Raw genomic sequence first — 26931 nt, 5'->3', positions numbered from 1 at the left:
GAAGACGTCTGTGTGTGAATATGCTTTATGTGTGTAGATCAGTGTGCACTGACTTTGCACTGTCTTTGCAGTAAGTCTCTATTCCAATGGTATGAGGATCACGACGACCAGTAGATTTTTATCTGCTGCAGCCTTAAAGGCCCAAATGCAGACAATTCCAGCAAGCAAGAAAAGTGGGAGGCATCTAAAGAAACCAGTGTGGCTGCATAAGGAGCTGTATTATGGGGAAATCTCAGTGGGCTGAATGAGTGCACAAGACCATGGTTGTTAGGTGATTAGCTAAGATGAGGGGTGGAGGGATTGTGTCACCATTCTACATTACTTATTGTTTTGAAGTAGTATCATTTCACTTTCTCCCAATTACATTCCCTCAGGGTTATGCTGCTGTTGGTGGCCATCAGCATTAGCCACAGGATCCCTCTAACAGTACAGGGGGGAAAAATAATCTCTCTCTGTCTAAAATGTCCCCTGAGGCCATCTTTGAGATCTAGAATTATTCCATTTAGAAATTACTATACAACAGAAATCACTGCTGTTAGAAAAGAAAAGTGAAATGTGATCACATTTCATTCATGCATTCTGAAAAGCTGAATTTGTTCTGACATGTTTTGTAATTTACTGTTCATTGAATTTTCACAGTTGAGCTTAGATTTGGGTGTTGATTTGATGTTTATTATCAGCTGCTTTGGCACAATTCACCATGGAAAAGTGGCACAAAGATTAACTACAGTAGGGAATGGAGGGAGAGGGTGTGGAAAGGAACTACCTGAGGCAAGAAGCCTTGCTGGCAGTACTTCTTGTCTACCCTCCCAACATTTATCCATTTATGGCTCTCATTTATTTAGTGGAATAAAAAGAGAATTGTGTTATTTACCAGTGAACTCAGGACAGTTTACAACCTAAGAGCCAGAACAGGCAAAGGAGGGAAGGAACAAAAGAGAGAATTATTTCTTCTGAAACTTCTCAGCAACTTTTCTCTTGCCCCTCAAGGCCCACAGGGCTTTATGTGACCCCTGGGAAGATGGAAATACTGAACACTTTCTGGTTGTTGTTGGCTGTCTTTGGGGAGAAATGATGGCATGAACCCCTAGGCCTTTTCTGCTCTGAAGCACTGTCCAGTCAGTGGAATTCAAAGTGACTTGGGAGGATCCTGCCTGCACTAAAGATCTGTTAGAAAATCAAAAGAAGGGGAAATAATTTCAAGTTTTGTTTTCTTGTTTGTTAAACTTCTGACTGAGTCCCCAAGAATCAAAGTTTTACCTCATATAAAAACCACTAGATAACGCGTGGTATTTATAAATATATTGGGTCTACAGAGATGGGATCTGCTACAACTATAGGTAAAATAAGAGGAGAATTCCCTGGATACCTAGGTCCAGGTTTTGGGGCAAGTACTCTTAGGTGAGAGAGCTTCAGCAGAGAATTAAAATCACAAAACATGCAGGTTCTGTCTCTTAACACTCTATGCAGCAGCACCTGAACACACCTTAACCAGCACCTCTTTGAGTCTGCGTTTGCCTTAAGATCAATAAGAAAAATCCTCAGCTGGCCCCCATTCATGGAGGCATTGTGGAGCAGAGCTTTTTCAGCTGATGTCCCACTGCTAGAGCATTGGCTTCCTAAGCATGCTCACTAGATACTCGTATAGTCATTGCAAATCTCCTCAAAAGTGTTTTCTTCTCTCTTTTTTAGAAAAGGCCACGAGAAAGTAGGCTTTTCATGTCTGAATTGGGAATTGTAAGGAAGCATTTTTATTGCCTTAAGCTGCAGGGTTTTGATTAGAGGGATGTTAAGAAGAGGTATCTAGATGGCAGTGCCTGACTGTGCTGGTTGAATGGTGCACTTCAGGAGAAGATTTGAAAACCAAGCATTTCATCTCCTCAAGGCATCTTGCTGCACCTAAAAGCCATTTGCAGTCTGGTTTGTTTCTTTTTTGGGGAAACATAATTGAACTTCCTCTTTAGCTCACACCTGAGATGATTCCCTCTGCTGTGCCAAAGCAGGTGGTGGTAGTCTTCAGCTCTTCTAATAGTTTTCTCCTGCTCAGTCTGCTCTGTAGAGATGTTTCAAGCAAGTCTTGGCCATTTCTGTTTTTAAAAGAACAGAATTACAATTCCAGCTTATTTATTTTACTAAAGCTCGTTATCTTCTCTGTTATCTTTGATTTGCTGGGGGTTGGGACTGGGGAGCACTACGCCTAGGCCTGCAACTGTTCAGAACTGAAACACATGTACAAGATGCCTTGATTCATGATCACACTGCAGAATAATAGCTGCCAGTTACTGAAGCAGAAACAAATGGAAAAGAAGATGTAAAATTTGTTTTGAAGAAAAGTACTGTATTTTTCGCCCTATAGGACACACTGGCCCATAGGACACACCTAGGTTTTTTTTGGGGGGGGGGAATAAAGAAAAAAAATATATCCCCCCCCCCAGCCGTGGCTGCAGCGCGCCCCGTGCTCCAGGCAGCAGGCTGCGGATGTCTGCCCGAAGCGCGGGGTGCTCTGCTTCAGCGTGCCCCGTGCTCCGGGCAGCAGGCTGCTATCCACAGCCTATGGAACTCTGCGGGAACTCCCGCGGGCTCCCCAGGCTTGCTGATAGCTTCCTGAAGCCTGGAGAGTGAGAGGAGTCGGTGCGCACCGACCCCCCTCGCTCTCCAAGATTCAGCGAAAGCCTGCATTCGCCCCATAGGACGCACACAGATTTCCCCTTCATTTTTGGAGGGGAAAAAGTGAGTCCTATAGGGCGAAAAATACAGTATATGATTGCTACATCCAGGACCAGCTAAGGCATTTTGTTGCCCAAGGAAAAGGACAAGATACCACCCCACCCTCTCCATGTACAGAAACCAACCATACTGATAGTTGACTCTTATTTCAGCTCCAGGGACGGTATAGCCAGCTATGTTTGTGGGTGAAAAAAGCTCTGCCCCCCCTCCCCCCAGCATCAGATCCCCAGAGAGGGATGCCTCCTTCTCTCAACCGAACTGCATCTCTTGCTTGCTGATTCTAAGCTATGGTGCATCCCTAAAAATAAGTTAGGGCACTTCCAGACTGCTGATATCTGAGGGTGAGATTCAATTGCATTCAGGCCAGACAATTGAATTTGGCGTTCTGCCAAAACAACCCATCTTCCAAAATATTTGGACTTTTTGCAGAATGGAAAGTGAAGGGACAATGCACTATAAAGTATGAAATGATGATTGCTTGATGCAACACAAGTATAACTTTCCAACATACCAGAATGAATGCCCATTAGATAGTGGGCACTGTATACCCTTCTTGCAAATTTTGTGCAAGCAAATCAGGATGAATGCTCAGAAAACAGGCTGTGTGTAAGAGAAGTGGCCTGCTATTTCTTTTGAAAAGAGTATTTACCAGAACAAACGCAAGAGCTGAAAAACCTCACACAGGCCGTGTTTGCACAAAACCCTAAGGCAAAGCATGGCTTAGTATGAACATACTCAATGTGCAGGCTTCAGGGGAGGAGAGCACACTTGCATGGGTCTTCTTCCCCAATCCCTTCAAGTCAGTGTAGCATGGCAGCTGAGCCAAGGTTGGGCTTAGCATGATATCTATGGTACAGAAGGAAAAGGGGGAGGGGGGTTGTTTTCCTAGAGCACCTCCTCAGAAAGTGTTTCTTTTAAAAGTGAAACTTACCAGCCTGGTTTCAGATATTTGCTGTAACGTTTATTCTGCTCAGAAAAGAAAATGGGTTATACTTGCATTCACTTTGCATTGCTGGAATGAATAAAAAATATCTTTGCTCACAAATGGAAACCAGTTCCAAATATATTAGACTTCCTCTGGATGAAAGGTTCCTATACTCCTGATCTGATGGTATGCTATTAGGCTGAAAGCATGGGAAACAGAAATAACAGGCTGTCAGTCCTTCCCTTTGTTTGGTGAGAAAACAAGCGGAATAATATAGCTTTCCAATGAACAGGTAACAAAAAGCTAGTGTATGAGTGATTCAAAAATGTGCAGCTAACTGATACAACTCTTCACACTTTGGACTAATGTCTGAAGGGGTCATTGCATCTCACACACCTTCCTAATGCACCATTTCCTCCTGTGGTCATTACAATGACACTCTGAAAAGCAGTTGTGTGAGTTGCTCTTGCGCCCTCTCTTGCCTAAGAATACATGAAACCTGTTCTTTTATTTCTGTGGAAAATTCTGCCTTCTCCCATGCATTCAAGGCATTTACTGGCAAAAGCAGATATGCCTGTTTACAAAACCAATCCAAATTATTGTTGTGCATTGTGTTATCATCTGCAATTGACTTATTTACACATCATGTCCCCTATTCAAAAGCAGCAACTTCTCTCTAAGCAGGCGCTGAATCATCGTTGTGCATCACATGTGCAATTGGCTTATTTACACATCAGAATGCTCATTCACTCATTGTTTCTTTTGTGCATCTGTTAACAATATTCTCAGTGTTCAGGACCTTTGACCATAACTGCAAATGTATGAATTTCACTTTGGGATTAGAAAAATCATACATCATTTGTCTCTTCTCCCTAATATTTTAACCCACCTTGAATCACTCATATCAGGAGCAATATACTCCTTGTTGCTTCTATTATTTTTCCAGCCAAGCAACTTTGATTCTGTTTAATACTCATGGTTTTAAATGTTACTGCTTTGTTGCTTTCAGCCCACATACTTTGTCAGAAAATGTCTTCATCTTCTCTTTTGCCTTTATCATTTAACAATTTTGGGATGTTCCAAAAAACTGAGAATCCACAAATGTTGAAATATCACAAGAATGCAGACATGGTAAGATACAATATGTATTGTGCTGTTCTCTAAAAGGAAGGAAGGAAGGAAGGAAGGAAGGAAGGAAGGAAGGAAGGAAGGAAGGAAGGAAGGAAGGAAGGAAAGGAAGGACCTCCAGAATTTTCTGAACAAGATTTGCAAGTAATAAAATTGCACCATTTAAACAGAATTTCACTTGTGATTCTTGTGATAACTGGCTTTCTATTGCAATTATAGTAGCTTGCACTGCCACTGTTGTGAGCTGAGGTATTTTAAATGCGGAGGTATTTCATGGATCTACTAAATATCTACATATTGCCCTTGATATGTAGATACATGATGTATTTTAAAGCATCTGTTTAATTGGTGTATGTGTTTTGGGAGCAAAATAGTGGAATAAGAATGCATTCTAGTACCCCAGTTGAAATCCCTGGGTTGGCTTAGATGCACAAAGCTATTGCCCATTTAGTTTAATGGAAAGGACAGGACCATGTGAACAACGGAAAAAAACAGGACAGCCAATTTGGTAGGGCACATCACATCTCTAAAAGAACTGAGTGGATCCAGCTATAATAGAAAAAATTGAGGCATTTGCCATGCAAAAGAGCATTCTGGGCCATGTAGAATGTACCTTTGCTTTTCATTTGTAAAAATACCATCAGTTGAAAAATCGTGTCCTCCCTAAAAGAGGGCATATGTTGCAGTGAGACCTGGAGACTGACCTCCTGTGTTGTGGGTGGGTTGGGTTGGATTGGTTAGCTACAACACCCGATTGGCATGTCCCTCCATGTTGGATTCAATCTGGCCAATGTGGCGCAGTCTAAACGGATTGAGGGACCTATATATACCCATGCACATGACCCAGAGCTGCCCCTTTCGGCTCATGCATTCGGAACACTTGCCCACCTCTCCCTACTTTTGGGGCATTTTGCGATTGACCTTGCTATGCTGTCGTGTGTTGTCTGTCATTGGGACAAAAGCACGGCAGGAATTTCCCCCACTTGGCTGATAGGCTGTTGCCATTTGGGTTTCGCCTGCCACATAGCAAATCGTCACAACTTGTAAGGTTGCAGATAGGCTCTGGTTCAGGTGATAGGGATGGGAGAGCGGTCTCGCCATCCCTATGGGAAGGGTATTCCATTAAAGGAATCCAGGGACTCAACTGGTTTGGTTAACCCCTGAGAGGGGGTTGTGCCCGTGCCTCAGTCCAGGGGGACATTTGGGTGGTGAACAGAGTCTGTTCCCAGCTTTTCACCTTCCCAGGTGTTCACCCTTGGCTGACCTATGCTGGTGCCCTGGGTCAGCACTACCTGCAACGGTGCAGGAAGCTAGTCGAACCAGAGCCTATGCAACCACTCACTTTCTGTAATCAATAAAGTTGTGGCCTAAATTCGGCCAAAAACCAAAACTAAAATTTGAGTCATGTGTGAATTTATTTAGGGGGGAGGTCTCTGGGTCTGAACACGCAAAAAAGCTGTTCATCTTTTTTAAAGCAGTATGTTGACATAGCCTTGTCTGATAAAATACCAATCAGAAAGCCAGCAGAAATAGGAACTTGCTATTTATGGGCAGTGGCTTTAATTCATAAAATGGGTAGATAGAAAGTCTTCACTTTGAAATAAATGTTTGTTTTCAGTGTCAGCTTGCCTTTCATAACACCACACACTTGCAGCAGGATAGCTTGGCATAATTCTGGAAGGAGTCTGCAGCGACTGACGTCTTCTCAGCCAGAAAAGAAATGAATGAGTTGCAACCTACACATCTAATTAAAAAGAAGAAGCCTAATAGACACAATTTGAAAAGCCACTTTTGAAAGCACAGAGCATGATTTCATCAGCTGCTATTCTGAAAGCCCCTTCTAGTCCGAAAAATAATCACAAGCACAAAAAAGCCACCTCAAGGCTTGCTTCTTCTTGGGCGCGGCCATGCTTCCCCCTCCCTTCTCTGCCTCTGGGGCTGCTGGTCTGACAGGGTCCTGAAACTATCTTCCATTTCCCAAAAGAGCTTTTCCCCATTGGAGCCTGTTGAAGGTGTCCTGGCTAGTCAATGCCTTTTCATTAGATTTTGAGGTTTGAGCTTTTTTTCAAGTTTTAAGACCTCTCTGTCTTTAATTTCGTTGTGCAATGTGTGTTGCTGTGCGTTTTGCTTTGTATTTATATTTTAACCATTTTTGTGTGTGTTGCTCACAGAACTTTGGTTATGGAGTGACAAAGGGAAAGTGTAAAAACACAAATGCTTATTTAAAGAAGCTGCAAAGCATGTTTAATCTATTTTAGTGTTTTAATTCTTGTATGTTTTAAAGTAGGGTTGTAAACTGTTCTTGATTTTACTATTTTATCTTTTGTAAACTGCTCTGAGTAGTTGTTTTTTTACAATCAAGCAGTATATACATTTTATGAAATAAATAAATTAATTAATAAACCTCTCTTGATGGGTGTAGATAACTGCCCATCAAAGCCTGTTAGCAGGCAATCAAGTTATGCAAAAGATGGTTATAGCTAAAGAAGAACATAAAAATGACTTTCTGGATCTGGCCAATGACCCATCTAGTCCAACATCCTGATCTCACTGTGGCCAACCAGATGCCTGGGGGAAACCAGGGAGCAGAACAGGAGCACAAAGACACTTTCTCCCCTCCTTGGTTTCCAGCAACTGGCATTCGGAAGCCTTGCTGCCTCCAGCTGTGGATGGCAGAGCAGAGCCATCCTGGCTAATAGCCATCGATCCCCCTCTCCTCCTCTGTGAATGGATCTAATCCTCTTTTAAAGCCATCCAAGTTGGTGGCCATCACGGCCTCCTGTGGGAGAGAGTTCCATAGTTGGATTGTCTCTTTACTTGACGCAACCTAATTGCACTTAGGTTGCAAATAGAAGGTACTGATGGCTCCTGAGTCTTCCAGGAGACCTGTAGATGGCTGCAGAATCTTATTTTCTACTACAGGGGAGGGGAACATGTGGTCCTCCAGATGTTGTTTGTGTCCTGGCTCTCCTCATCAGTCACTACAGTTTATAAATGTTTTATTTATTTCAAGTTTTAAAGGTTTTATTTTAAAAAATAAGTACAGCATCCCGACACAAGTCTATGGGCTACAAATCCATAAGGCATAGCAGAGATCTATGATACATGTCTAGGTGTAAATTAGGTTGCTGTTCCAAGAATCAGCAAGTACCTGCACTCTCCTTTTGAAGATCAGGGTGGGCATGTGCTTGATGTCCCAAGCCTTGGCACTGGGCAAGCAAGTGGGCACTCCGCCATAGAGGCTGCATGTGAAGGGTGCGCTCACACTGGTGCTGTTGTCTCCATGTCTTGAAGACATGGCAGAATCATTGGGGCCAGACTTATCCCTCAGCACCTCTGCAAAATGGGATAGCTCAGAAGGGGAAGGTGCCTGAGAACTTCAGCAGCTCCTCATCCCATCCTCCAGATCCAGGTCTTTCCCTCCTAAGCAGCTAGGGCTCTCCTGTGGGCCAGACTCCTTCTGGGGTCCCCAAATCCCACCCGCCAGCCTGCTACCACCTCCCCCAGGGTTAAACTATTCCAAATCTCTGGTTGCTTCTCACTCCTCCTCCTCATCTAGCCAGCCTCTCCCAGACATCTCCAGAAGGCTCATACCAGAATGATACTAGTTTCCCTTGACTCCATCCACCATGGCCTATGGTTAGGAATGATGGAAACTACAAACCTGAGGCATCCAGAGGGCCACAAGTTCTGCAACCCAGGTTGAATAGTTTAAAAAGCTGGTTTGCTTTCTCAGGTTCTACACAAAGTGCTGCCAAAGGAGATTTTCTACGTTGTTTGTAATACCAAGCGGATGCTTCCATGTGTGCAATCAGCTTTCATCTGATCAGTTTCATAGTAAGGCTTCAAACCAGTGCCTGTGGCATACTTCCCCTTGTTATATGAAGTTTTGTATACCTTTTTTTGGTTGGAGAACTGCATCACAGATTTGGAGAAGTGTAAATTTTTAAGGATAACTGCATTTTGGGAAGTTCAAATTAGGTCAGCTTGCATTAAAAGAGAACTGAACCTACTGACCTCGTTATCCCTCACCTTCAGTTTGGAGATTCATTGCATGGGGCATTGGCCTGCCAGTCTAGTAGTTCATGACCACGACACATTTCAGAAGCATTTCAAGTTTACTGTTTGGCCTTTGGGGCATGGAGTTAACCTAATGGTGGATGGGAAGAGTTTCAGTGCTCAGCACACACGTGTGATGTCACACGGCAGAAGCAGGCCCAATGGGACCCACTGTGGCCTCCAGAAGGCCTGCCGGAGCCCTCCCTGGCTGCAGATAGACTGGATGGAGCCTGTTGTAGCCACAAGTTGGCCCGGCGGGCCTGTCATGGTCTCAGGAAGGCTCCACCTGCAGCGAAGGCAGAGGCTCCAGCTCAGTCGCCACCATGGCACCAGCATGGGAATAGCAGGGTTTTTGTTGGGGGGGCAGGCTTTTGTCAGTGGGGGCAGAACCTCATATTTGTATTTTTGATTGTTTTTGATTTATTTAGGGGGGCAAGTGCCCCCTCCCCCCCTTGGCTACACCCATGGGCACCAGAGAGAGGTAAAGTAGTGGTGGGTGGGGGCTGGGCACCCACAATCAAAATTGCATGGGTGCCCAGGCACCCAGGGGCCCCCAGAGATGGTGCCAGTAATTTCTGAGATTAGTTGCTCTCAAGCAAAATTTCTGCTCTAGTTCTTGAATCAGGTATACAAAAGCCGTCTCTAAAACATGATTCTCCATGTGAAGGCTAAGGAAGACAAGCAATTGCTGGAGGTTCTGAAGTGAGCATGATAGACATGATAGAGAGCCTTCCACTGTCCTTATTGTTTCAGACCTGGCTGTTCCTAACTGCTCCTAAAGTCATTTTGGGTGTATGTGCAGTGATGATGGAGCATATAGAAATTGCTTTTCTGTTCACTGTCCATCCCTTGCTTGGCATTTGTGGAGCCTGGTGGATTAGGAAGCATTTTAGCTCAGTTGTGGGTGGGATCTGTAATCTGCAGTCAGGAGCATCCACTCTTATAACCTATTGCAACTGGGTCAAGAGACAAGTTTCTATTTCTTGTGATACATGGCTTCTTCACAGATGTTCTCTCTCTTTTCCCTTTTAATGCTGTTTAACATTCTGGTATATATTCCCTGGCCTATTTGTTGGATTAAATATATAGCCTTAAGCAACAGAGAAAAAGCCGGCACATTTCTCAGTGTAACCTTAAGATGTAATGTGCATTTATCCAAAATCGGTACCATTTTTCTTCTTTACCTGAGACATTTGTCATCAATCTTTTGAAGTGAGTCAAGTGGAAATCTAAGTTGTCATTCATGCATAATATTATATCCACAGCTTACTAGCAGCAAATGTTTCAAATCAGCTAACTGAAGCCTTGAGCATCTTGCTCTTACTAATGGAACTTTCCTCTTGTGCCATGTTTTGTCATGTTAGTGAGGAATAAACTTAAAAACCTACCTTCCAGTCCTAATGCCTTGGCTTAGGGAAATGGTACACTAAGTGATATAGTAGAAGGAACATGGGTTAGCCTATAGACCCAAAAGATTAAAGCCACATCCATGCGCAGGACTGCTGTCAGCACCTGCAAAGCAAGAGCGCACCACCGAGGCCTTTCCCAGCCTGGCCATCTAAGCAGAACCAGCCAGCTGGATCAAGTCACCATTTTAATTCCCTACAATGTGGTGGAGCATTGTGGAAAATTGAAATAGTGGCTTGGGTGGCTGCTAGTGTCTGTTGCTGTCTTCTGTTGCCGTCAGGTGAGCCTGCCAAGGCCCACCTGAGGGCACTTTGCCCAGGGCCCCCTAAAACTTGGATCTTGCTTAATCCATGTGCTTAATCCTTGGATAATCAGATTTACTTGTTTGTTTCTCTGGTTCCTGCAGTACTTGTACACCCACTCGGATCTTCCACACATCGTGGTCCACAAAAGTAAGAATTTAAAAGCAGGAGAGCAGAAACAACTAACTCACTTTGTCTGGTTCAATCTATCTAGTTCAGCATGGTCATGGCCCAGGATTTAGATCCAGGAACTTGTGATCCATAAATGAATCCTGGGACCCTGAAGATCAGGAAGACCTTCTCTCCCTGGACATTTTCTTCAGGAATTAGTCCCCGGGTCAATCTCTCTGCTACTGAAGGTGAAGATGGATCATGGTTCCTCCAACCCCTGCTCCCAACAAGGTTTCCTTGCCCATATCCTCAGACACTAATCACTCCTCCCCAGAAACTCCCTCTGCTCTTGAGACCCTACCTTCACGACCACACCAGTCCCAGAGGTAGCACTGGACAACACACCCTCAGTGGAGCACACACCACAGGAACAGAACAAGCACCATTTGGCCAAGACCTCCACCTTCCAGGACTGGACACCTGCCTCCCCCAGGGGTGAAACCAGGCTTTATTTCACCTGGATCAAAGACCCAGGTGCCTCAGTTTGGCACCCCCTATGCACATTTGCACGCACACACACACACACACACACAAACACAGGCTGGGAGCCTCAATGGCACCCCTCTGGAGGCTTCACCTGGCAAAAAACCTGGGCACACCCCCCCCAATAGCTACAGCTCTGTATCTCCAGCTGGACTATTCAGCTGGAATAGCAGTCCAGGGCTCTGGCTCCCTAACTAAGGCCCTGTTGGTTGACCTACTTGTATCTCTGGTTTCCACAGTTCTATAGCAGAGGTGCTGACTATAGATCTCCACTGCCTGCTGCTTGCCCACCTGTCTTCAGAATCCTGAAGTGCACGGAACCCCAGGGGCTTTCTAGCATCATCCACTTCTGCCTGTGGGCATCAAGCATAACCAGGAGAGCCATTCTATTTCTGGTTGGGGCCGGCCAGGTGCCTCTGGGAAGGACAGAAACAAAACTGTTGTTTGTTTCCATTCTCTGCTAACTGGAAGTCTGAGGAGACAAGGCAGTGGGCAGTTGTGAAAGTGGCAGGCATGTTTCCAGTCCACATGCATAAACAGCTCCTTTGCATGCCACTTCTTTTTTTTACATTTGGCAGCTATGGAGAGTAGCCAGGAATAAGACGTAAACAATGGAGTTGCAATTGTTGCTTCCAAAATTGGGTGTGCATAGAAGCTGAAATCACCCGACACCCTCTTGCTCCACAAAACCTCACATTTAGAGTATATAAACAGGGACTACCCGTTTCTTTGCACAGTGCATATGAAACTGTACAATAATGTATCAGGTGCCCAGTGACAAAGCATTGAAAAGGTAATCCAAACAAGTACCAAATTGCTGTGGGAGACATAGATGATGAGGAGAGTTTCATATATAAATTCATATAGTCATAACTGTAGAGTTTCCCCTCCTCTTCCTCAATATGAGGTTGTGATATATCTCTGGGGAACTGTGGGATTCTGCCTGTGTGAAATCAAATTGCTGAACAGCAGGTATATCAGTTTATGAACACTGTAAGAGAGGATTTGGTTTTTATCCCATAATCTAGATGCCAATGCAACTTCTCATTGTGCTTGGACAATTGCCTCACCATCATTCAAACAAACATTCTTGCTGTGGCTTTTGTATTTTATATATTGTTGTGATTTGCCATCATTCTTGGAGGACCTCTATCATCTTCACCTTCTATTGTGTACAGAAATATCTGTTCTGCTTGTCTATCATTTACTCTTTCATCCCTCTGAGTTTGCAGAAACTAAGTAAAGTGATGTGCCACAAGACATCTGAAAGAAACAGATAGTATTTCTGCTTGGCAGGTTTAACTTCCAAGACAGCATGCATTTTGCCATCAATGCAGATAATTTTGATAGGTGCCCTTGTGGGTAAAAATGCTTCCCCTGACACTGCTAATATCAGACTGTGTTGTACTTTAAACATACTGCCTCTCTTTGAATGACATTAGACCCACTGTGAAGCAACAGGTACAAGCAGACTTAATGTGTGACACTTATATTCAGTTGCAGTTTCAGCACAAAAGGTCTTTTATCTTCATGAGTAAACAGTACTTTTTGGCTCCATAATAAAATGTGTTCTTCAGAAAAAGAAAGAGAAGAAAGAATACAGAGGGATAAACCCCCAGCTTTGATTAAGAACTACTTTATGGACACTTTTCTCCTTGTCAGCTAAAATAAAGGGTTTTGCAGCTGAAATCAGTGGTGCCAAAGTGAAGAGGAGAGAGGGAAAATCAGACCCTGTCATGAAAGCATATTTGTTCTGAGAAATGTGTGTTATTCTAAGTGAGCCAGTATTATACATGAACCGTAACAAACATTATGATATCACTAGAGACAAAAATCTGCTTGGGTGGGATGTATTATTTATACTGCCAATGAAACTGCTGGAGTTAGTCGACTTGCACAGTTAGATATATTAGGTGTTCTGAAAATACTACTATTAATAAGCAGTTTGCTACACAAACTTACTATACAAGAGGGAATAAGTCTTTTATGCACCATGGCTTATTGGGAATGCATGGTGGATTAGCAGTTCTCTCTCTCTCTCTCTCTCTCTCTCTCTCTGTACTGGGTGACATAGAGACACTCTTGAAAATGGCTACCAAGTTCTTGAAAATGGTGCCCGAATTCTGCCCTGTCTCCCTGCCACATTTACAAACAGCTGTATTCTTTTTTGTCATCTTCATAGGATGTGCTTCCTTGCCTCTGCTCAGCAACACTGGCTGCTGCCATCAAGAGCAGGGAAGTCCACCCCCATGGCTCCCAGAACATATGGCTCCCTCTTTACTGCTTCAACCTGAATTGCTTCTCTGAAGATTAAGTCAAGCACCACCTCATTCCCTTGTACAAAGCTTCTGGGCTCTTCCAATCAGCACAGTTTTTGTTCTGTAGAAATGATATCCCTACAACTAATGAGAATCTTTAGGATCAGATTGCCAGATATTGCTTAAGCACATGACCTGAAGACTTTCCTCTTCCCACATATAGCAACTGCAAGAGGTTTTCATCCAAGGCCCTTTTCAGCTACCTCAAGTGAAGTACAGCTGGTGGCTGTGAGCAGAAGAGAGTATGCAGTAGTGGCACAAATATAAGGGTGCCCATGAGCCATTGAGTCTATAACTAAAAAGCCATTATGATGCACCCAGGGAGCAACAGGTCGAACTGCATCCATGTGGCTCACGTGAGAACATGAAACTGTTTTGCTATTATTATTAAATTTATTTATACTTACCTTTTCCTCTGACAGGGACTCAAGGCAGTTTACAGATAAAAATAATAAGAACAGCTAAAAACATGGGGGGCAGGCGGGAATCATTTAAAAACAATAAAATGAAAGAATTGATAGAATTAAAACTATATACAGTATAAATATAAACATATATTAAACCATACAAATAATTACAATTTTAAAAAAGCACGGCACCAGTCCTTTCAATAAAAGCAGTTGGTTCCCAAAAGCCTGTTGGAAAAAGAAAGTCTTCACCTGCCAGTGGAAGGAAAACAAGGAGGGAGCCAGTCTAGCTTCTTTAGGGAGCGAGTTTCAAAGCTGGGAGCAGCTCTGTCAGTCTTGCAGGTACCATTCCTCCCACCTCAAACACCACTGCCAGATTTATAGTGACTGACAATGCAACCCTGTTATCAGGGTACCTAGTGTTAGGGGTACAGTTACGTATGATTGAGGAATCCACACAGCAGTTTTTGAACTTTATGAATTTGCATGATATTGAATGATTCAAAAACAAGTATGTACATATTCCATTACAGTACACGGTTTGCATAAACAGTACATATAATTAAAATTATTATATGTAATTTACTAGCCAGATGCATTGAGAGGTTGTAATGGAATAAACGTTCATTTGAAACCTGTGAAAAACACTAGTGAAATGGGTGCGGGGGCCGGTATCTGCACAGAAATCTGACCATCCCTCAGTCCGACACATGTCAACTGAGAAGTAAGTCCCGTTGAGTTCAGTGGGACTCACTCAAAGGTAAGTCTGTACAGGACTGCAACCTTTACAGGTCCTCCTTATCACTTTCTGCTAATATTACCTTCATGGCAAAAAGAGCCTTAATATAAACTTGTTTTCACAGTAGTTGAACTTACTGCTCTTTCTCCATCTAAATTCTCCATCTATACAGCATTACACACCAAAATTATAAATGTTCTAGCACATTTAAATTGTGAATAGTAGCAATGGATGTATGGCAGCAGGCAGTGGAGTTGACAAGCCAGTATTTCATTAGTTGTCCAAATTCATCATACTATATGCATGAATAAATTTCACTTAAAACAGTAAAATTTCATGCACATTTTAAAAAACACCTTTAAAATGGCTTAGGGTAAACAGAGACTGCTAAATATCATTTTACATATGTCCTTATATCAGGAAGGGTACATTTTTCACAGTTGCTCTGAATTTTGCATCAAAACAAGATGGATATGGAGCCATCTGATGCTAAATCTTGTTCAGGTGTTTAGCATCTAATCTAATAGAACAGCATGTGATATTCCAGCAGAAAACTCATTAAGGAAATTTAAGATTCAGAGATTTGAGAATCCTTAGTGCCTATCAGAAAGTGAGATGCATTCAAAGGGATATTTTGGTCAGGAAGCATTCCTTCCTGCCACCAGGGCGCTATTAATTTCACCATGAAATTGTCGCCTATCATTCTCAGCATGCATCGCATAAAGAAACTTCCCCTCTCTTACTGTTGGGGAGGAAATTTTGACTTAATCTGCAAGCAGTTCAAAGAATGAAGAGAATAAGAGAGCATCTAAAGGCCTAGTTTTAGGCTCCTGTCAGGTAGTCCAGCAATATCCCTGCCCTATGCTGTCAATACTCCAAATGCAAATGGTTTGGGTAAGGCAAGGACAAAGTTGGTGTGGGAAGGAAGGAAGCCATTCTCTTGGCCTTCTGCTTTGCAGATGTTGCAGCTGTATGGTAGAACCAGAGCACAGGGAAGCAGCTGCCACACTGCAATTTGTTGTTGTTTAGTCATTTAGTCGTGTCCGACTCTTCGTGACCCCATGGACCAGAGCACGCCAGGCACTCCTGTCTTCCACTGCCTCCCGCAGTTTGGTCAGACTCATGTTTGTAGCTTCGAGAACACTGTCCAACCATCTCGTCCTCTGTTGTCCCCTTCTTCTTGTGCCCTCAATCTTTCCTAGCATCAGGGTCTTTTCCAGGGAGTCTTCTCCTCTCATGAGGAGTATTGGAGCCTGAGCTTCAGGATCTGTCCTTTCAGTGAGCACTCAGGGCTGATTTCCTTCAGAATGGATACGTTTGATCTTCTTGCATCCATGGGACTCTCAAGAGTCTCCTCCAGCACCAGAATTCAAAAGCATCAATTCTTCGGCGATCAGCCTTCTTTAAGGTCCAGCTCTCAGTTCCATGCATCACTACTGGGAAAACCATGGCTTTAACTATACGGACCTTTGTTGGCAAGGTGATGTCTCTGCTTTTTAAGATGCTGCCTAGGTTTGCCATTGCCTTTCTCCCAAGGAGCAGGCGTCTTTTAATTTCGTGACTGCTGTCACCATCTGCAGTGATCATGGAGCCCAAGAAAGTAAAATCTCTCACTGCCTCCATTTCTTCCCCTTCTATTTGCCAGGAGGTGATGGGACCAGTGGCCATGATCTTCGTTTTTTTGATGTTGAGCTTGTTGCCACACTGCAATGGCAACACGCAAATCAGGCTAGAGAGAGATTGTCACATAGGACCATAGTCACTTCTGGTTATGTGCATTCATGTACATTTAGAAACCATTACTCGAATGTACATTTCACAGAAAGCAACCAATCAATTGCTCAACCAAATCACCTCAAATACATTTTTTTCAATTAATTTGCCTCAGATCACCCAAATCAGTTGAATTAATTTAGCCATTACTCTGCTCCAATTAGTGGCATAGGAAGGGGGGGTGCAGTGGGTGTGGGTCGCCCCAGGTGTCATCACTGAGGGGGTGACAATATCGCAAAAATATTTTTTTAAAAAAATTAAAACACATTTTTTGGGCTCATGACACTTTTTTGAAAAAATAATATTATTTAAAACAAGTTTAATAACTTTGTCTGACATTTAATTAACTTCAACAAGTCAACATAATACGTATTGAAATCTTTTAGTTCAGTCAACAAACAGAATGAAACGCAGCTGAACTTGACTCTGTGTAGTGGAGAGCATATGGATAAAGAAGGGAGGGTGTTTCTTTCCGCCGATTCGCCGAAGTCTGTCTCTGCAGTTTGTAATCAAGCGAGACGTAAACAACCGGTGACTCATAATCATTCAACCTGCAACCAATCCTATCTGCATCATTCTTGAGTTAGTTGTGAATTATTACTGAAGCTTATAAGTGTTGAATTTTTTTTTTTGTTACATTTTTAGTTCATTGATTCATTGTGATCATCCTCTTCTCTATGATATTGAGTTTGGTAAGTAACGTAAACATTACTTACCATGCTATTTGACTGTATGCTATTTGTTTGTATTTGGGTGAGCAATTGATTGGCTTGCTTTCTGGAAATGTAAATTCTAGTAATTCTGCATCACTTCTCCTAAAGCAGTGGAGACAGGCAGGGCCTTCCATCAGGCCACACCAAACCACCTGCTCCTCCAGAGGCAGGCCACGCTGGCCTCCACCATCTCCAGAGAAGCTGTGCCGCGTCTTCTGATGTGCTGCAGACAGGGCATGCCTCCTTCTGTTTGTGGACTCACGTCACAGTAGAACCAAAAACACCTGTCTCTTGGTCCCTCGCTCTGACGTGACCAGTGCAGGGGAGCAAATTCAGGATATTCAAGATTGGGAACAGAAGCCGGGGCAGCTTCTCCCAATTCGTAATGTCCTGAAAAAATTGGAACACTTGAGGTGTCTTAGTGCCTCAGTCTTTTTTTAAAAAAAAATAATTTTTATTGAATGATTTTATGTTACAAAAAAACAATACAACCATACTACCACTAAATATAATTAAGAAATAAAAATTACATCAATATCAGTCTTATCTGGATTGCCTTTCGGTTTCTTGGCTCTCATGCAGTCCATTACTAACACAAGACACTGGTCCAGCACATCCATTGCGTCACCTGCAGATATAGAGGAGAATATATGCTGTGTCATCAGCATATTGCTCCAGAAGGATGCCATGGTTGAGTGTGTCAAAAGAGGGCAAGGAGAATTAACAAGGACATATTTCCTCTGTCCCTCTCCCATCGGAGGTCATCGTACAGGGCAACCAATGCAGTTTCTGTGCTAAAATTGAGCCTAAACCCCAATTGAAATGAATCTAGAAATTCAGTTTCCTCCAAGAGTGCTTGGATCCAGTTTGCCAGCTCCCGCTCAAGAAGTTTACTGCATTTGATGAGCAGAAAATATCTCTGGTTTGAAAAACATGTTAAAAAATCAGATATTTGGGAATCTGGCTGAAAGTATAAAATCTCAACCTATTTGAAAATAATTATATTAAATTGTGGAAGAAGGTTAAGAAAGAGTTGGAGATATGGGAGAGAATGAAGCTTTCCCTGCTAGATAGAATTTCAGTCATTAAAATGAATTTATTGCCTAGGATGCTGTTTTTATTCCAATCAATCTGAATTGTAAACAATTCAAGCTGCTTCAAAGAATGGAAAAAAAAATTCTAAATTTATCTGGAGGAGGGAAAGCCAAGAATTAAGCATAAAATTATTATAGATATAAAAGAAAGAGAAGGCTTTGGTCTGCCAGACTTGCAAATGTATTATGAGGCAGCTTATTTGTGTTGGTTAAAAAATGGGTTGCATTGGACAATGCAGACATCCTGGATTTAAATGGTCATGATTTAAAATTTGGCTGGCATGCATGTCTTTGGTATGGGAAGGTGAAAACCTATAAGAGTTTTATGAATCACATTCATAGGAAGAATCTGTATAGAGTTTGGGAGAAATATAAAAATCTGGAAAGAAAAACACCTTTGTGGCTATCTCCTATTGAAGTAATTACAATTGAGAGTTAATATGGATAGACAATGGGTGACCTACAGGGAACTGCTGGATTTCACTGGGGGGGGGGGGGACTGAATGGAAAGTGTAAGGAGCCAAGATACGGATTGGTTGCAATATCATCAGTTACATAATATGTTTAAATTAGATAGAAAGAATGTTTTTTTGGACAAAAGCGCACAATTCAGAAAAGAACTCTTGCAAAACAAAGATAAACTTTTGTCTAAAATGTATAGAATGGGAAACAAAAGACAAGCTAGTTAAAGCTTTAATGACACACTGGGCAATAGATGTAGGGCAGAATATAAATCTTAATCTCTGGGAGAAACTTTGGAAAAGCGACTTGTAATTTACAGCATGCTATTCTTTGAAAGAGAACTACCGTATTTTTCACTCTATAGGACGCACTTTTTCCCCTCCAAAAATTAAGGGGAAATGTGTGTGCGGCCTATAGAGCGAATGCAGGCTGCGCCGCTAAGCCCAAAGGCAGAACAGGGAGACAGAGCGCTGCGGAGCGCTCCGTCTCGCAGTTCTAGCTTGGGGATGGCTGCGCGCAAAGCCTCTCCAGGGCAGCGGGGTGCCTTCACCCCGCTGTCCTGCAGAGGCTAGCAAGACTGTTCCCAAGCCAGAACAGTGAGACAGAGGGCTCCATCTCGCTCTTCTAGCTTGGGGACGGCTGCTCACAAAGCCTCTGCAGGGCAGCGGGGTGCTGCGCTCCAAAGGCTTCAGGGATCTTTGAGGCTGGCGGTGGGGGAAAGCAGCACTTCCCCCCACCGCCAGCCCCACAAGCTCGGGTGAATGCACCTTGTTTTAGAGGGGGAGAACAAGAAAAAAAAATTCCCTGTTCTCCCCCTTCTATGGTCTGGTGCGTCCTATAGAGCGAAAAATACGGTATTCAAAAATGATTCAGATAAGTGTTGGAAGTGTAAAGATGTGGAGGGAACTTTCTTTCACATGTGGTGGACATGCCAAAAGGTAAAAGGCTATTGGGAAATTATGTATAATGAACTGAAAAAAAAATGTTTGAAATTACTTCCCCCTCCCCCCCCAAAAAAAACCCAGAGTCCTTTCTGCTGGGGATAACCCAGACTAAAATCCCCAGGTGTCAGAAAAGGTTATTCATGTATACAACAACTGTGGCCTGTTTTGTTAGCCCCAAAATGGAAAGTGAGCAAGGTCCCAACTAAAGAAGATTGGCAACTTAATTTGACAGAATATACACAACTTGCAGATTTAAAATATAGAATAAGAGAGCAAGAAGAACATGCGTTTAAAGAAGATTGGGAAATGTTTATTGAGTATATGGAAAATAACAGTGTACAGCTGAAAACACTGGCAGCATTAAGATAAATTCAACAGAGTAAATAATTGTTGATGGATGTAATAGTGAAAAATTGATTTGAATGCTAATTGTAAAATATGCAGGGATGTAAAATATGTAAAATGAACCATGGAAAAAGAAGAAGGGAAGCCATTGGCTATTTTATAGTTTGTAAAATGTTTATTTGAAATTGTAAAACAGAAAATTTAATAAAAATTATTATAAAAAAGAAGTTTGCTGCATTTATTTATTGCTTATTTGTAAATAAGAACTTAAGAACCCCACCCCCCACACTGGATCAGACAAAAAACTTGCCAATGTTTAAATGATATTAGGGTTGCCCTGCACCCTCTTTTTACCAGACAGGTCCTCTTTTTTGGGGGGGGGGATTTCAATCTGGGTGACTTTTAAAATTTGCCAAAATGTCCTGTTTTTTTGCAAACAGAGCCAGGAAGTGTGTGTGCAAGTATCACTCTTTACCTTTCCTATCTCTATGGTGGATGCTGGGATTGAACTCATTATCAAATGGCTCCGTGGAAGGCGCGGGGCTCCATGACCTCTTTTTTGCTCTAAAATGGCAACCCTAGACGATATATAGTTGGAAAGATGCTTACACAGCCTGCTATTGTTTACCCCTTTCCTACAGTATTTCTTTTAACTTTTCATAATGAACAGCAGCTACTTCTCTTCACCATTGCCTGTACTCAGTTTGGCTGTCTTTGCAGTTTGCTGCTGGATTCTCTTTAATTCAGTTGTACCCCCTCAGCAAGGACTAATTGTCCAATTAAAAGCTACATCTTAATAGAAATCACCAGGCACCAGCATTTCAAATCACAACATCTTAAACTGCTAATTGTGGTAATTACTATCATTGGAAACATTGCTTGGTTCTTGTATCTGAGCAGCCTGGTCCTCTACGTCCTCATGTCAATAGCAGCATTCTCAACGTGCGGCAAAAGCAGGAGAGCTAATGTACATTAAAGAAACAGCCTGCGTCAGGATGTGTAGCCAGATCTTATGCACATTTACACAGAAGTAAGGACAATCGCAGCCAGCAGGTCGGATGCTGCTCCACTTGCCTTCGTTAATGGAAGTGCCAATGTCGCCAGCAAGAAGCAGGACTTTTACAGTTGTGGGCCTCGGGCTCTAGAATACCGTCCCAGGTGATGTGTGGCCCAGCTCCAGTCTGGCCTTCCTTTAGAGTGGCTGCAATACAAGTGTGGGTTCTTATTTGATTTGATTTATTATATTTCTATGCTGCTTTTCATTCAAATGAATTGCAAAGTGCTTGCAAGCAACAAATAACAGTTACATAATGGAACACTATAAATATTAAATCATGTAGAATAATTAACAAATCACCAGTAAAACAATTACAATCTATAAAGCACTATTAGTAACACAACTAAAAAAATAAGCTAAACAGCACAATTACAACCAGAATCATATTACAGGCATTCATGATCTATAAAACAATACTAACTTTAACAAAATAACAAAATAACAACCCAAAAATAAACCAAGCAATGTTGAATTCATACACACATGGAAAATTTAATAAATACTATTTTATTTAAAAAAAGAATTCATATACACATTCTTCCCACTCCATGACTCATAATCTTCCACTCCATACAGCTCATTAAAATGGCATGTTGTGTCCTTTTTTGGTGCATACACATGCACATGCACTAGGCGGTGGCAAGGTGTGCAAGGCCAAGAGAATCCACTGTGCCCGGCCAGCCCTCCCCACCAGCGCTGCTGGGTGCACATAGACAAGACAAGGCACCTCAGAAGGTTCACAGAGCCCGCAAGCCAGCTCAGCCCTGGCCACCGAAGCCAAGTGGGGCTGCACTGTGCTCCTGCCCGCCAGGGCAGGGAAGAGCCTGGCCAGCCAATGTAGCCCTTAGCAGGCAAAACTCCCTACCACCACCACCACGCTGGCCAGGCATCCATTCAGTGAGGGGGCCAGGTATGCGGTGGTGAGGCCAGGCCAGCAGGGCGGGACAGGGATCCCTGGGGGAGGGGGTGCTTGGCTCACGAAAATCATGCACCTGGCGCTCTGGCTCCTCTGCTCCTCCATGCTACGTCCCTGCATTGAAATATAAAGGTAAAGGTAAAGGTACCCCTGCCCGTACGGGCCAGTCTTGACAGACTCTGGGGTTGTGCGCCCATCTCACTTAAGAGGCCAGGGGCCAGCGCTGTCCGGAGACACTTCCGGGTCACGTGGCCAGCGTGACATCGCTGCTCTGGCGAGCCAGAGCCGCACACGGAAACGCCGTTTACCTTCCCGCTGGTAAGCGGTCCCTATTTATCTACTTGCACCCGGAGGTGCTTTCGAACTGCTAGGTTGGCAGGCGCTGGGACCGAGCAGCGGGAGCGCACCCCGCCGCAGGGATTCGAACCGCCGACCTTTCAATCGGCAAGTCCTAGGCGCTGAGGCTTTAACCCACAGCGCCACCTGCGTCCCTGGCGCATTGAAATATACAGACACACAATTCCCCTTCTAAAGGTTCCTTAGGCTGGAGGTGGGGCAGGACAGGAGAAACCAAGCCCCCCATGATGACAGACAAAGTATCTCTCCCCTCACTGTTCTTCCTCTGGAATTAGCTCCCTTATGAAGATGAAGCTTACTTTCCCCCAGTTGTATCCACTGCATACTGTATTGGTGGATTTACATTTTTGAGCACAGCTCTGCACAAGATTAGCCATACAGTACTGCTTTTTTCCTTCTACAGACTGTCTCTCTTCATCACAAAACGACTGGAAGCAATTAGTGCTACTCACCTGCCTCAGCTCCAGTGTTTCCTTTACAGCTTAAGTGTTTTCCAAATATGTAAACAGTTATGACTTCTGCAGTGATTTAATTACAGGAACTGAGAGTGATTGCCATCATATGTTACCTGCGAAGATTTGATGGTGTGATATCTCTGCTGTGGGGAAAGAAAGGCAGAGGTCATCCATCACACTGGCCGTCCCTATCGCCACCTTCCCTGCTTGGTGAATATTTTAAAGGTAGTGCAGTTAAATGGTCTTTGAAAAGAGTTACGACTCCGCATTCTTCCTAGTTTTGTACTGAACTGTTATCATCATAGTTAAGTGGATTTTGAATAAGGAGGCAAAATAACTCAGGGACAGACTTTTAAGGAAGTCGTTTTTAAGCTTTCCTCCTTTGGAGAGTCTTCCCAAATCAAGACCAGTCTGCCAAGGATGATAAACACATAAACTCTGCAGGCATAAACTCCTGTGTTTCAGAGGCTTTGGGGGGGTGTGGTGGGAGGGTGCTGGACACCCTTAGGATGCTCATTATCACCAGGCACAAAGGGAGAGGGAATATTGACTGCAGACAGCAACATGTCCTTCTGAGAAGCTTGTCTGCCATTACTTGTATTTTGATTGTTAAACCCCCAAGAAGCCTCCAAGAAGCTCCAAGTCTCTTCCAGCTTCCTTTTGTAGGGAGGCTGGGCTCAAAATATATGTTTAACGTGCATAAAATGTTTGTGGAGGTTTACATTTGCAGAATATCTGTTTTGCAGAGATCTGTAGGAAGCATGGAAGGTGCTTGTGCAGCTAAAGCTGCAAAAAGGGGGTGATGCTTTCATTTAAGTGTTTCTGTTAATTGATGACTATCCATAGCAGTGACTGGAGGAGGAATGACGGCTGGGAGGAGCACAGAGAGAAGAAATGCCATGGTGCACCTGCAGCAGCACAAATGCACGTCTTCACTTGCCCCAGCTGCAGCAAAATGTTGGTCTCCACAGCCACAGCAGGTGCTGCAACCTTCCAACAGTTTGACTTCACTCCCCAAAAGTGCACTTCTCTATTGTCTTGCCAACCTAATTGACAATTCATCTCTAGGAGAATGGGTCTCTTTGGAATCAGAGGAGAATAGTTAGTGGACCTATATTAACAAGTAAGAACCTAAAGAAAACTTGAATGCATTGCTAGTTGCTGAAGGGCAATGTGTTGGTTTATATTTATAATGCTTTTTTGTAACACGCTTAAAGAGAGTTTGCAGAAAAACTTTTGAACTCTTTCTTGGTATGTATAGTTAATTGATTCATACTCTGCACAAGGTTCATATCAGGAAATTCTGCTCAAATAATTCTAAGACTGGGGCCATCACTGCTCCTGTCTGCCACAGTGAAGGTGTATTTGATCTTGGGCAGTGGCGCAGCTGCATGCTCTGGCACTGGGGGTGGGGAGCAGGCAGGGGCATGGCTGGCATGCATCCCAGGGGTGTGACATGCGTCCTGGGGGCATGGCGCGCCACCCGTGGGGGCATGGTGCCTGGCGTGGGGGGTGCGTGGCGCATGTCCGGGGAGTAGCTGGGATGGTATGCCCCTCCTCGATGGTGCGGGGGCAGTGCTCTCCCCCCCCCGTTCCTCTGCCAGTGTCTGGGGTTGAAGAGAACTCAAGCAGTCACTGCTACTGCCACTTCTGCCATTGCTCCAAACTCTGCCCCTGAGGGCACCATGTGGTTCCCCACTCTGCTCCTTCCATGTAAATAGCAGCAGCAGCAAAGGCTCTGCCACATCACGTGTTTCACTACTGATGGGAAGATGCTCAGTGAGATTCCAACTCCTGATCTGCTTTGAAGGTTAAACAGCAAAAAGCAATGCATTTTAAAACATTTCAAAGTATTTTGTTGTGTTTAGTGCTTAATGTAAGTTTACCAGACGTCCCCGTTTCCCGGGGACAGTCCCTGGATTTACAATTAGTCCCCTGCCAAAAACCATCTATTTAATAGGAAATTGAAAAATGTCCCCGGATTCATTGAAAAAAATCTGGTAACCTTAGCTTAACACCCCCAAATAACTACACAACTATTCACACACACACCCCTTTCATTTTTAAGTACAAGGATTTGTGCTTTTGGCACGTATCCAAAGACCCATTTCATTGTGATAATAATAGTTGCACAGAAAAAAACAGAACCTGCCATGTATTGCTGATGAATAATCACAAATAGTTTGAAATAGAAGGTGCCCCCCACGCTACTTAAACATTCGCCCCACCCCTTCTGAGGAGCAAGGATGTCATTGCAGACACCCCAAAGGCCAGACTGGTATAAAATATAACACTCACTTTGGAATACTCTCTGCATTTGTGAAAGCTGCATGCGCAGCTCAAGCAGCATGTAGCTTCCCTCCCCTCCCACCACCTCATGGCCTTGTTATCAGTGTTATGCAAGCAAGTGTGAGGATTATCATTCACCAACATGGAGCTTTGCACCGGTGTCTCTAAATTGGTTCCAATTCACAGCCAGATGCGGCTTTTGACAAATTGGCAAGCCCCAACGGAAAGAATACTTTGGACCAAGAGATAATACATAACAAGTCTAGAAGCTTAAGATGAGCTGAGTTATGCATCTCTACACAAGAGCCAAAAATAATGTTTTTCAAGGTTATTGATCTAAGCTTCCTAACAAGTATAAATTGGTGAATTCTAATTAGTAATTACAGCATTTGGTCTTCCTTTCATGTGTTTTAGACTAAAAGACTGCCTTATTTATTTATATATTTTTAAAGAACTGTAACACAGTGGTTGCACACCTGCTAGAGGCCTCATTCCTTGCTACTCTGGGAGGGGGGGGAATTAATTACATTTCCTGCCTATTAGAGGAAAGGCTCTTTTAGATGTTGGCATCCTTTTCAGTCATATTCTTTACTCATTATCTCAATGTGGCTTGTTATGTCCACCGTGTTGAATCTCTTCTCATTCTGCTGTGGTTTTATATCAAGTTAGAATGATGATCAGATCCTGATTTTTTTTGAAGCCCTGTGGGGGCCGCAGAGTGCCAACAAAGACCAGGCAAGACTGTGGGCTTATCTACAGTACAGACTTAAACTTACGCAATTGTCATCCCCTAGGAACTGAAGTTCTGTACACTCCATATCTGTACAATAATCATTTGTACACTCGGTCACAATTTCCATGACTCTTTAGGTAATTTCTGACAGTTTAGATGCCATTAAAACTCATTCCTTTGTAGTGCAGATATGGCCTTACGGACATGTTTTCACATCTAACTTGCAGCCTATGCTGCATAATGTGAGGTTCAGTGCACATCATGGTCCAATGCACAACATAATAAGGAAGCACATCTCATCTACACATGTGGTTTGTGGTCTAACACAGCCCACCCATGAAAGACACTCCAACATACAGGATAAAGGACATGCTCTCAAACCATAAACAGAGTGGTCATTCTATGATTAAGATCTTGCAGAACTGGGATACAGGCTGGGACTTGATGTAGACTGAACTAAGATCAACAGGAAGTTAATTGAAAGCATCAAGTCAGAATAGGCAAGCAGATCAAAGTCAAAACAGAGGTCAAATCCAACATGTCCAGAGATAAAGAGCAGGACACAGGCAGAGGCCGCAACTGTTGGCCAGTCTATTGGAAGCCTTGTCCAGCTCTTTTCGTAGGGCTGCAGGGAAGCTGGGATCATCTTGGAAAAAGGGGTCTGCTTTTAATGAAAGGGCTGGTGCCATGCTGTCTTTATTGTGATTGTCTTTATGTTTTTAATAGAACTTATATGTGTACAGTTTTAATTCTATTGATGTGATATATATATATATATAGTTCCCTTAACCCCCATGTTGTTTTTAGCTCTTCCTATTTTATCTGCAAACCACATTGAGTCCCTGTAAAATGTGATCTAAAGGGTATAATCTAAAGGGAGTGTTAAGCTGCTTGCCAGACCTTTCTAATCGCTGGATTCAACAAGTGTTAAAAGCTAATAAAGCCTTCTAAAAGCAGGAACAGTCAGGCTAGCTTCCTTGTGAGGTGACGAGGAATTAAGGCATTTGGTGCGAGTGGCAAGTGGGTGGGACCCCTCCAAGTGGGTGGGACCCCTCCCTCAACAGACAAAGCCAGAACTGAGAGCAGAGTTTGCAGTGATGTGGGCCAAATGTAAAGCAGCAAGCTGG

At 43.3% G+C, this 26931-nt stretch overlaps 1 long non-coding RNA gene across 1 annotated transcript; it reads right to left on the bottom strand.

Annotated features, from left to right (window-relative positions):
- Positions 1-1902: 1902 nt before the first annotated feature.
- Positions 1903-23207, bottom strand: LOC310828714. The gene is made up of 3 exons (XR_014557083.1): positions 22896-23207; positions 17683-17780; positions 1903-2087 (listed from the first exon to the last, which is right to left on the bottom strand). It is a non-coding gene; the product is annotated as an uncharacterized lncRNA (long non-coding RNA).
- Positions 23208-26931: the final 3724 nt, after the last annotated feature.

The sequence above is a fragment of the Podarcis gaigeae genome (genome assembly GCF_964106915.1).
Source record: "Podarcis gaigeae genome assembly, chromosome: 12".
Lineage (NCBI taxonomy): Eukaryota > Metazoa > Chordata > Lepidosauria > Squamata > Lacertidae > Podarcis > Podarcis gaigeae.
Note: the sequence above shows the minus strand (reverse complement) of the source record. Positions and strands in the feature narration are given on the sequence as shown.